Source organism: Corvus brachyrhynchos, unplaced genomic scaffold (genome assembly GCF_000691975.1).
Source record: "Corvus brachyrhynchos isolate BGI_N302 unplaced genomic scaffold, ASM69197v1 scaffold310, whole genome shotgun sequence".
NCBI lineage: Eukaryota > Metazoa > Chordata > Aves > Passeriformes > Corvidae > Corvus > Corvus brachyrhynchos.
This window is the reverse complement of record NW_008236213.1, coordinates 3,837,356-3,849,260: the sequence shown is the minus strand read 5'-3', so window position 1 is coordinate 3,849,260 and position 11,905 is coordinate 3,837,356. Positions and strand designations below refer to the sequence as shown.

The window sequence follows — 11,905 nt, the reverse complement described above, 5'->3', positions numbered from 1 at the left end:
CTTTCACACTCCTTGCTGCTTCACCACCCGGGGAACCGGGCGCGGGATGGGATGGAGAGAGGGCAACACACGCCACAGGAATTGAGGTTCAAAAGAAAAGTACTTAGGTTTTCTTATTTGTTTTTTGTGGGTTTGGGGCTTTTTTTGGCGGGGGAGGTGGGTGTGGTGGTGTATAAAAGACTTTTAACAAACCTCCATAAAAATACATTTAATTGATAACACTTGTGAGCTGCAATCTCAGTGATCTGTTACCAAACTGCAGCCGACTTTTCTGGAAGACAGAGCTGGTACTGAGGCAAAGCTTCACCTGGTGAATTCCTTCTATACCTTTGCTGAGTGTATTTGTCAGCGTACAGCTTTTTCATCTGCAAAATTTTGTTTGCTAAACAAGTTCTTAAGTAATTTTCTGACGCTATTGTCTCCTAGCTCTTCCTAACAAAACAGATCTGTAACTCAAAGCCACGTCTGTAACACAGGGAATTCTAAAACCAACTACAGAGATTCAGTTTAACCCAGTTCAGAAAACGCAAGACAATCATGCAAACCTATATACTGTATATACTAGAGGAAACACTTTTCATTCAATTAACTCAGAGGGAAACTGGGCAAGTTTCATTAACACCTTCTAAAAATACTTAGCCAGTCTCTTGGGTCTTACCTGTCAGTATCAGAAAACCACAGAAGATACAAAGATTTCTTCCCACAAGAAGTCTGAAAAATCCAATTACCACCTTGACTTTTACTTATACCCAACAATGAGGTATTGTGTATATCTGAACCAGCTACACACCTAAATCACGTACAGGTACATTCTTTAGAGATTGTAACAATGCTGAGGGAATATAAGAAGTGGTTATAAAGTAGACTAAAAAAAAAAAAATCAATGAAGCTTCAACACTTGAAGCTTGCCTCTTTGCTGTGCTTTAGCTTCTTCTTCTGCTACGCTACAGGTTTCAGACACATTCCCTTCCCTTTCAGAAAAACTGCTGTCCTCACTACTGTGGCAGAAAGATCACCCACAGACTGTTCACAAGGAGAATTTCCAGCAGTGTGAGAGAATGGTAAGGAGTTGTGTGACAAACTGTGGCCAACAGAAAGGCGGCACCCAAAGATGGTGCTGGCTGATCTCAGTGGTGACTGAGATGGGGGCAGGGGGAAAGATCCCAAGCAATGCTAGGGGTCATGCCATCTTCAAAAAAACATCTAGGGACCTACAGGGTTATCAGTCTAGATTTGTTCCCTGGGAAAGTCACAGAGCAAGATCTCTACAAGAGGAAAGGCATTACAGCCTTAAGTAGACAACTTAGGATGGGTAAAAACTGACTGGATGATTGGCTTAGAGGCAGCAGCTAATGTCTTGTACTCCTCCAGGACTACAGTAACAAAGTGGAGAACTACAGAAGCAAAATCAATGACCTGTCCTTCATCAGTGGCATGGGAGAAGCCACGCTTGTCAAGTTTGCAGATGACATCAAACTGGGGGGAAAAGCCAACGCACTGGAGAGCTGGGTTGCCATCCAGAGGGACCTGGGTAGAATGCAGGAAGGTGGTGGGGGAAGGCCTTCTACAGTTCAGCATGGAGAAAAGCCCTGCCCCTGGGAAATCAGAGCCTCAAACAGCAGGGCAGGCTAGACGTGGCCTGCCTGGACAGCAGCTCTGCAGAAAAGGCCTTGGGGCTGGCAGCAATGGAGGAAGGGCAGTAGTATCCATCACTACATTAGTATAGACACAATGGAGGAAAGTGATGGTTCCCCTTGATTCAGTAGTTTTTAGACAAGAGCAAGATAAGATACTGAGTTCTTGGTTTGGGCTCCGTACTGCAAGACTCCCACTGCCAAACTGATGTGAGCCCAACACAGGCCCACCATGGGTGGATGCTCAGGGACCAGAGCACCTGCACAGTGAGGGGACCATGAGGGACAGGACTGCCTCAGCCTGGAGAATGGAAGGCTTTAAGGGCACCTCAGAGCAGCTCTCTTCTACCTACAGACAGGTCACTGACAAGAAAGAGCCAGGCTGTGTCATGGTGGCTGAAGGACATACAACAGACAGGAGCAGAAAGACAACAAGTCCAAACTGGAAATAAAGAGAAACTTTTCTCCTACAGGAACAGTGCAGCAATGGTACAGGTTGCCCAGAAGTGCTGTGTGGTCCCTGCTCTTGGAAGTTTTAAAGAAAGACTGCAAAAGCCCTGAGCCATGTGGTCTGACATCTTTGTTGACTCTGTTTTGAGAAGAAAGTCAGACCAGGGACACCCAAGACTTTTCCATCCTTAGGTATAGTGTCCATCTCCAGTCCTGGCAAATTGCAACACAAAACTGAAAGTCTAGTGAGCTCTTTAGCTTTTCATTTACATTAATCTTGTTAATTTAGTGGGTGACCAGATTCCTACAAATCCAATCTATAAGATGACAGCACCTTTTCAAACCTACTGTCATGGAAGAAAAACACAGAAAAGTGAAAAACCTACTAATTTCAATCCCCAAGCCTGTATGGTATCATCTTCCATGCTTTTGGAGACCAGGGAGGATGGGCTTTCATAAGAAACATTACACTGCCCATTACATATGATCATCAGAAGTATGGAAAGAACTGCATGACTCTTCAAGCAAGTAATACAGTAACAAAACAAAGTCATGTGAACAAGCTCAGTGCTGCTGTACCTGCAGCCAGCATAAAAACAAATTCAAGAAAATCAGTACTGGACACAAAGCATACAGGTTTTTTGAAACCAAAACTAAATACCCTCTTTAAAATGGGGAGGAAAAACATCAGTTCCAGAACTTTTCACAGGCAGAGTAGAAACAAGAAGACCTGCATTCACCTGTATCACAGAAAACAGGAAGCAGATGTGCTGCTGGCATGCAGAGTGATGACAGAGTCCCTGTATTAGCAAACAAAATTCCCAATGCTGAAGCAAGAACTACATCATAATCCTTAAAAAAAACAACACAGAACATGTGAGTTTCCCCAGACTCACCAGACATTAGCAAAACCCTGATGTTTGCTTTTAAAGAGGTCTGCTGTGTGTAGTCCTCATTACAGAGATTACTGAACGGAGGAGTTGATTCTTGTATAACTAAACTGATTAAAACTTTGTACATGCTATTAAGTTCTTCACACGAGAAGAGGCGTATGAAATAGGTGTTAACCCTCCAATCTCCCTAGGAGGGGGGAAGGCTTTGAGAGGGCACAGCACTCAGCTAACAAGCATGCTGTAGAACAGTCAGACGAGGGGTTGTACAAAACAGTCTGAAGTTTCCGAGATGGCTGTAAATTACAGGAGTCTCATATTTTGAAGACCAAGTGTAAGGGACTGCATAAATACCAACCATTATTAAGAATAGCTTTGAAAATGCCAACCTATCATTTCCATAACAGTCAAGTTCTCAACAGTTTGAGGATGGCTCACCAAGAAGAATGGCTACCACACAACAAGTTTAGTTACAACTCAGGTTTACCAGCTTTTGGGCATTATATTACCAGCCCACACTAGACACTGTTACACATACTGCCAAAGCTCGGAACAACACCATCTCATCTGGTTATTAACCTCAAGGCTCTGCAGGTCCAACATCCAGAAGCAGAGCTATAGTAACTGATCAGCCCCACTTGTGCATCATCATCTTAAGCTCCATCTACACTAAGGTACACTACATAACCTACATCCATCACACTCTGGGCTAAAAAAAAGGCGTCACTGGAAAATGAGAACTACTAGGGAAGGAAATGAGAAATAAAATTTAGCATTTGATCTTCCCATTCTTCACTCAGATAAGATTCTATCTACACATGAATTTACAATTCTGCTCAGCTGAATTAGTAATTACATATAAAACATTGCAAGAAGTCAACACATTAAGACCCAGCAGAAAGGCTGTCTTCTTCCATAGTTGCACTGATGCCATGAAGATTTTTGCCTTTTCTTTTATACCCCTGTTATACCTTTTTACAGCTTCTGTATTCCTAGTGCTTTTTGCCTACATTCTTGGACTTGTTTGTTAAGCTAAGAGACTAAACATCTTAGAAGCTTCCTAGCTAGGGATCAGTGTGCCCCAGACCCCAAGGTCCTCTCCAGAACATATTCTGTAAACCAAGATAGAACCATCCAGGGGAAGGTTTCTTGGGGAGGGGGGGCTCACTTGAACCTCTCATTGGGGAATCTTTGATAGATATGCTAATTAGTAAAGCCTATAATGTTATACCCAGTGTTGGGGGGGATGAAGACACGGGAGAGGAGGAGAGACACAGAGACACAGGGAAAGACTCGGTGGGGTACATCTCAATGCATATGACCTGGACGTGTACACCTAAGGATCCTTAAAAATAAATACCAAGGTAAAATCCCTTTTCCCCTTCTAACCGTGTATGCCTCTTGATTTTAAGACCAGGAAAAGGCATCAGCACAAAGTCTACGCAATTACCTGGTTTTCCTGCTGTAGCTATGTGGCCTATACTAAAAGATCCTAAAAGCCACCTTTGTAGAATGTTCTGTTTTGCCAGTGGAAAAAATGAGATATGCAAGCAACTGGAGGGAACGAGAAAAAAAAAGAAGTGTACAGATACATACATGATCACTCCTACAAATCAGTCTGCCACACATACTCTCCAAATCTACTTATCTATTCTTCCCTTCTCACACTGTTTTTCTTCCATTACTGTTTTCTTTGCTAGCTTCAATAAATATTTCCGGTACTCCAAATACACTAATGAAGAACTAATTGTGTGTATGTGGAAAAACAGCTTTATATATGGCAATACTGGAATGGTAGCAATCTTAAGACACTCTACAATGTTAATAAAAATCATAAAAATACTTTTAGATTTCACCTGGGGAAATGCAGAAGCATGAGAGGATGGCTACTGGTTGAAGGAAATCCCCATTTTCCTACTTCCTTTTCCCTACTTGTTCCCTTACGCTCTGCCTCCTACCTCCTGCATGACAGCAGCAGTAGGCCAGACAACTACCTACTAACAAATTTTACTACCTACTGACAAATATATGCTCTCACATTCAGGCTTAGTTTATCATTCCCCTGCAGCTGGCAGACAGAAACCTCTTGACTGGTTGGGCTACCAGACCTTTAGGGCACACCCCAGCATGTGTTGACTACCAGTAAATGTTGGAGAACACGAGACCTCCTTTCACAATGTCAGGACATGGTAATCAAATCCAATTCTGTGCCAGATAGGAGTAAAAGTCTATGTGCATAAACCGCCTCTTTCCAAGCCCAATATTTCCACTGCAGTGAAACAGTGGGATAATGGGAATTTTCCATGCTCTTTCCTGTTGTATGTTGTTTTATTTTCAGCTCCCCAGAAATTTAAACATAACTCATGGGGTTTTTTTTAATTCTCTCAGAAAATGGAGATGTGTCATTCAAAATGTAAGAAAACAAATCATTTACACAGCATTTGCACACAAATCCTGGGAAAAGTATATGAGTACAGTGAATAAAATTGGAAAGTAATTTGCTATCACATTGCTGCCACATATCATTACATGGATCAATAGGTGCATTAGTGGCTTTTGCTGTATTCTCTGTACACCATACAATGCTGGATGGTGCCAGAGGACCAGCTGGTGTCATAAACACCAACCTCAGATTTGAGGTGACAAAGAAATATCTCTGGTAATGATGTTTATTTGCCCTTCTTACGTCTTTTGACAGTGAAGACAAAGGCACTGCAACAATCCTTGACCTACACAGGACAAATGACAGCAAATTTAGTCTCTTTTACAAATCTATAAACTATGCAACATTGTTTGTTGCAGAAATTTGAACAAGGCAAGAGATTACAAGCAGAAGACTGCAAGCTTGGTACATGTAATTCTATCACTTCTGCCACGGAGTGGCTCTGTTAGAACACTTAGACATTTCAAAGATTTCAAAGATAGATGCTATTTTAGATACCCAACAGGAGTATGATTTAGTTGGAGTGTGACTTAGAGAAGAACTAGTCATTGCTACAGTCAGCATTATGGATATGTACCAGAAATGATGGCATGTTCTATGAGGATGAGAATTCTGGGGAAAAAATGGAGTCTGAGAGAAAAAAATGAGTCTGAAACTGGGCAGTAAGTTATTACACAGTTTAGACTTCAGCTACTTTATGCTCTGTTCCATAATTGAAGACGTTTTACAACATAAATAACTAAAATTCAGCATTTGTGAAGTATCCTTCACAATAGGAGCCATGACTGCCACAGAAAGACCCACAAAATCATCGTCAAGGTGTATTTTCAGTAAGCTTTCTACAAAATTCTTCGAAAACTGAAGAAACCCAAGTCATCATGATAGAAAAAGAAAAGCCTTGCATGGATGAGTAATTGGTTAAGTGCCAGGAAACAGAGGGCCAATTCTGCAGTGTGGGGAGGCCACGCGCAAAATTTCTCAAGGAACTGTGATGGATCTGCTGTGGCAAAGGTAAGCAGCAAGAAACATCCAGTTACTCAAAACAGTACAGGGTAAAGATTCATGGAGAGACAATGTGAAACTGAACAGCCGTCAGAATGAAAGGTGACATTCAACAAATAAAGTGATCTACATGTAGGGGAAAAAAACCCCAGCAGTTCTAATAAGTTTATATGGTCTATTGCTCAGAAAAGAGATTTGGAGTTAAAACAATCCTTTTAAAACAGGAGTTTAGTCCTTGTCAAAAAAAAAAAATTAGGCAAGTGTTACTCTTAAGGACAGGAACATCATAAAGCCATTGTAGAAATCAGTGTTTCAATTTAACCATGTTTATACTTAAGACTGTATTTTTTATTCCCTTTAAATCAAAAATGTTAACAGAAGTGGGAAAAGCTCCTAAAAGGACAAAAAAGGATGATCAAAATATGGGATGACTTTTCCTTCAAGCAATCTTAAACTAAGCAATCTTTGTTTCTTTATTCTGAAAAAAGAGTATTTTAGAGACTGACAAATTTATGAAGGTTTAGGTAGGTTCTAGAGGGTGGTGGTACAAACTGCACACCATGTCTTCCAGTACAAGGATTATGAGCCATTGAATCCAGCTCATCGGAGGCAACTTCAGAAGGACATGAGGGGTTCATTGTGGAACTTGTTACTTCACCCAAAGAACCACCAGCTCATTTGCAACAGAGGCTGTGTATTCTTCTGACTTCATGAACAAGCGGGACGTATTCAGAGATGAAAATCTACTGATGATAAAAGAACATAAGCCACAACTAACTCCAAGATCTCCTGTGCTTAAAAGAGTTGCAAACTCATAAGGTATGAGGTAACATTAGTGCATACACATTTCCTGTTCTTACACCTTCATAGGTATTTGTTAATGGCTATTGTAAAACAATATTGGTCAAGCAATGCATTTGGACTGACCTAATATGACCATCTTTGTGTTCTAATTCTACCTTCAGAACAAACAGCAAAAAAGAATTTGAGGCAACAACATCTAACTCGGTTTTTCTCCACAATTGTTAGCAGCAGCTAATTAAATTACCACCACCCATCCTGTGCAATGAATGACTCATGGGTTCAACGGGGAAAGGAAGAAGGAAAACAAAGCAATGTTAGGTAATTAAAGGCTATACCAAAACACACATGAAACACAGAAGGCAAATTAGGCAGGATTATCTTGCTTCTATATTTCCCAATCTGTGATAGCCTGGCTTTGCAACCAGGCAGTTCTAATGTCTCCTGTTTCTAAAATGGCATGGATAAATTTTGAATGGTCTGGAAGAGTTTGATGTATTGACCTTTTAAGGGAGAATGTCACTCATACATCATATTTAATGGAGTATCTAACAAATCTCCACTTGCTTGCCTGGAAAGAGACAATGCATAAATTATCAAAGACAGTGCTTTAAACTGAACTGGGTGACTTGTACTTGAGTAGATACGGGAGCACTCAAACTGTCTTCTACACAGCTAAGACAGGCAACCATGCTTCTCTCCATCCATTCAGGCAGATTAAAGGTGCACATGACCACAGCTTTAGATATTAATGAAGAAGTTAGATGCCAGCCCACTGACAGGGCAGTGGTTTTTGTCATCAGTACCAGAACATCCCACACACATCTGCCAGTTAAAAAGACACATCTGTAAAAGTCCTTCTGTTTCTTCAGCATTGGATCATAACCAGAAGGTTATGGGTGATTATGTGTTAAAATTGGGCTGAGTTTACTAATAGATATTATCTGTCAAAGGGGAGGCAAGATTAATTATTCTTTTTAATCCTGTATTCTTTCCTAGGACAGAACCTTCAGGAGCGAGTAGAAAATGCTAACAGGGCTAAGTAAGTATAAACAGACTGCCAACTTCACAAAAGCTATTATTTTTAGGAACAGACATTTACACACTGTGTTTTAATAAGAAGAGTAAAACACAAATTTCCATATAAATTTCCAGGACCCGAGGACATAGCTACACCAGGGAAACTTCAGGTTGGACATTAGGAGGAATTACTACACAGAAAGGGTTGTCAAGCTTTGAAACAGCCTGCCCAAGGAGGTGGCAGAGTCACCATCCCTGGAAGTGTTTAAAAAAGACTTGGGCACTTAGTGCCATGGTCTAGTTGACAAGGTGGTGATTGGACTCCATGAATCTCAAAGGTCTTTTCCAGCCTAATTGATTCTGTGATTCTATATCTGCCAGTGGCTGCTAAGAAAAAATGTACAAAAGAGAGTTGAAGTATGCATGTGAAACAGCACCTGAAATACTGTCTGTAGATTATCTGGTAGAAACCTGAGGTTTAATGTCTTCCCTAAAAATGTCTGCTGTTCAGGGCAAGTATAATTTAATACCCATATAAACATTCAAATGAAATTAAAACTCCAGCACAATCTTATAGCATCAAGCTCCACTCCATACTACAAAAAAATATGCAACCCTCTACAAAAATTAGTTTTCCTCTTTAGTATCATTATTCTAAGAAAAGAGTCCCAAATTCTGCAGTGGCCTCTGGAATCAGAATTTAATAGATTTATAAAGATTTAAAAATTTAGAAGAGTTAAAATTTTAAAGATTTAAAAGTTGTCAGGTTTTTTGTTTTTAAACAGAGCTAGAGGTATTTTATTTCCATAGCATTTTTAGAGGAGAGATGAAAAAAGACCCCTGTCATGCTTTAGGTAAAGGAACAACAGTTATTTATCAAACTGCATCACTATACCATTTCTGGCACCCATGTTTTCTTCTTTTCCAAAGAAAAGAAAGGACCAGTAAGCTTTATCCAATCATGGCAGTCCAATAATTGTTATAGTTTTGTCACCTCTCAGTTTGCATGTGAAGGTAACACATACAAACTATTTTGCTAAGTTACATAGAATCCCTGTTCTGGTCTTCACATGCAGCTGTTTCATTCAACATGCATTCATGCTGCACTGGTTATTTATTTCAAATTCATTAAACCATGAAGCACTTAATTGCCAAGTGGGTACAGACCTCCCCTTTGCAACCCAGCTAATCTGTTCTCTTTTTAATTGCACCATACCCAATTTCTGGGTTTCATTAACTTCCTCCTTTGCACTGGTATCTAGGAAATCTCTTCATGTGCAGTTTAGACAACTACACTGATTTACAATTAAATTGGTTTACACACCAAGACGGCGTCAGACTATATTTCTATGACATTCAATTCAATGTCAATTCCCAAGAGTCCACTTGCTGTACTGAATTACAGCTTTCAAATAACGTATTAATATCACAAACTTATGATACAGTCTGTTCAATTTCTGTGTACCGACTCATTTGGCATCTGACAAAAGACAAAATAGTATTTTAATATTAATTTTTATGCCCAGAGTCTGCCAGTCAACAGATTCCATAATATCAATTAACACTTGAATCACACAATTCCCAGTAGCCACTGTGAAGCACTTATATAGTCCAGGGAACAATCATCTACCTTTAGCTGGCAACAGCTCAGCCACTTCAGGGCAGGGTGTGAACTTTGACACCTACATCCAGGAACTGCAGCTGTTTCTCATTCTCCTGACCTGGAAGAAACAAGCTACTACTAGCAGTAGTAAAGTTAAGATAAATAACCATTGGTAATGTAGGCTCTTGCTAGACAGTGCTGGGTAATGGAGAAGACTAGTCTGCAAGGTTTTTTTGAGAAACACCAGTAAAATTTAAGGAGAACAGGTAGTATTTGCTTCTTGCAAATTCTCCATGATTTTCTGGAAAACGTTTGGTGACATTATGAAAAATAAACTAACATCATGTTTAATAGCTGAATGTCCACTTGAAAAATAAGGGCAGAGAAGGACCACACAGTCTTACAGTATCTAAACCCACAGTCCTGGAAGGGAGGGAGCAATCACAAAAATTCCTCAGATAGGAACTGAGTGGTTTATAATCACTCTCTAATGCATACCAGGATTTTTCTCAGTAACTTTGCATGAAACCACACACACTGTGAGTGACAAACTCTTCTGAGTTTTAATAAGCAAACACCGCTTTGCAATCACAGTGTGTTAAGCCCTCAGGCAATATCCACATGGTACAGAAGCACGCAGTCTTTATGAAATAGCTCTGTAGGACATGTTTCTTATGGCCAGTCATGCAGCAATACAACTGAAGCAGACAGAAATTTTACAGAATGTGGTATGAAACAGTCAAATTAGCAATGCACAGGCATAAGCCAAAATAATGACTGGGACTCAGGAAGAAAAACAGACCATGTATGAGTAATTTGCTTACAACAAGTATTGCCACTGCTTCTGGTACTAATTTTCAAAAAAAGTGCAATTATGCATAGTTTAAAGATCTAAATTATCACCAGAGTTTTCAAATCATTAACATGTATGCTATTAATTTTATTCAAACATAACTACAAAATAGACCCTGAGACCTCAGTTATGCTAAATTACTTTAGCCACCAGGTGCATTGATCAAATGCCACAGCGAGTTGACAGTATGAAGCTATTATCAACACCTGAGCTCCACATTTAGGGTGCAGAGCAGGTAAAATTCCCTGCTCATAGGCAAACCACCTCCCAGCATAGTGGAAATGAATGAAGCAACACAGGCCTGATGGTCTGATCTCAGAAAAAACATATTCTTGACCTACCAATCAAATTGAATTCAGTCATATGAACCAGAGACCAGGCAAACAACTAAGAACACTGATACCACTGTCCTCCATTCTCCACGTTCCTTCCAATGCCTTTGAAAAGGCTATCATAAAACTAACAAATTACTCAGTGCAAGAATATGCATCTTCCCCAAATCCCACAGATGACCAGATAAGAGGCTGAAACAGAAATTTTCTTCCTCCTTGCCTCTCATCTCCCTCTACTTTTTATTTGGGGAAGGCAGGTGGGGTAGTTTTTGTTTTGAGCTAGAATCATTGTCAGATTTCATTAAAAAATTTCTCTGAGAATACATATTACCAGATTCTGAGAACCACAGCACTTAATTTAGGGAAGTTTTTACTTTGACTGAAGAAAACCAATCAGCACTGTGTATTCAAAAAGCTGGGAGTAAGAGCTCACAGCAGCTTCAGAGAGGGATGAGAGGTATTCAGCACAAACTACATAGAAGGTAGGACCCACTTTCGGTAAACTCAAGATTCAGCATTGTGCTGGCTCTTCCTACTGTTAGTGGGAACACAGGACTAGATAGGGTCACTGTTGAGTCACTAATTTCCATCTTTCACAAGAGCAGGTATCCAAATAAAGATTTATCCATATAAAGATTTACCCATATAAAGAGATGGACAATCTCAATCCTGAAGATTCATTTTGTTCTGTTCTCCTATCGCCTGGACACATTTTGAGCTTCAAGTCATCTCAGTTCCTCACAATAGATTAAAGATTGCCAAAAAGAAATTCCAAAGTCAGAAAACCAGCACTTCTCCAGAAAATAAAAAGAATAAATTGCCAATGTTTTGAGCTCACCAACACCAAAAAAATCTTTGAGGAGTAATTTCTTAGTCA

General features: G+C 40.0%; 1 protein-coding gene and 1 long non-coding RNA gene across 3 annotated transcripts in view; one reads left to right on the top strand and one right to left on the bottom strand.

Moving 5' to 3' along the window:
- ARL15 (ADP ribosylation factor like GTPase 15) overlaps positions 1-11,905 on the bottom strand; it is a 244,106-nt gene that overhangs the window by 209,159 nt on the left and 23,042 nt on the right. The window lies entirely within an intron of this gene.
- LOC108449137 lies at positions 7-3,108 on the top strand. The gene is made up of 3 exons (XR_001865262.1): positions 7-99; positions 979-1,061; positions 1,372-3,108. It is a non-coding gene; the product is annotated as an uncharacterized LOC108449137 (long non-coding RNA).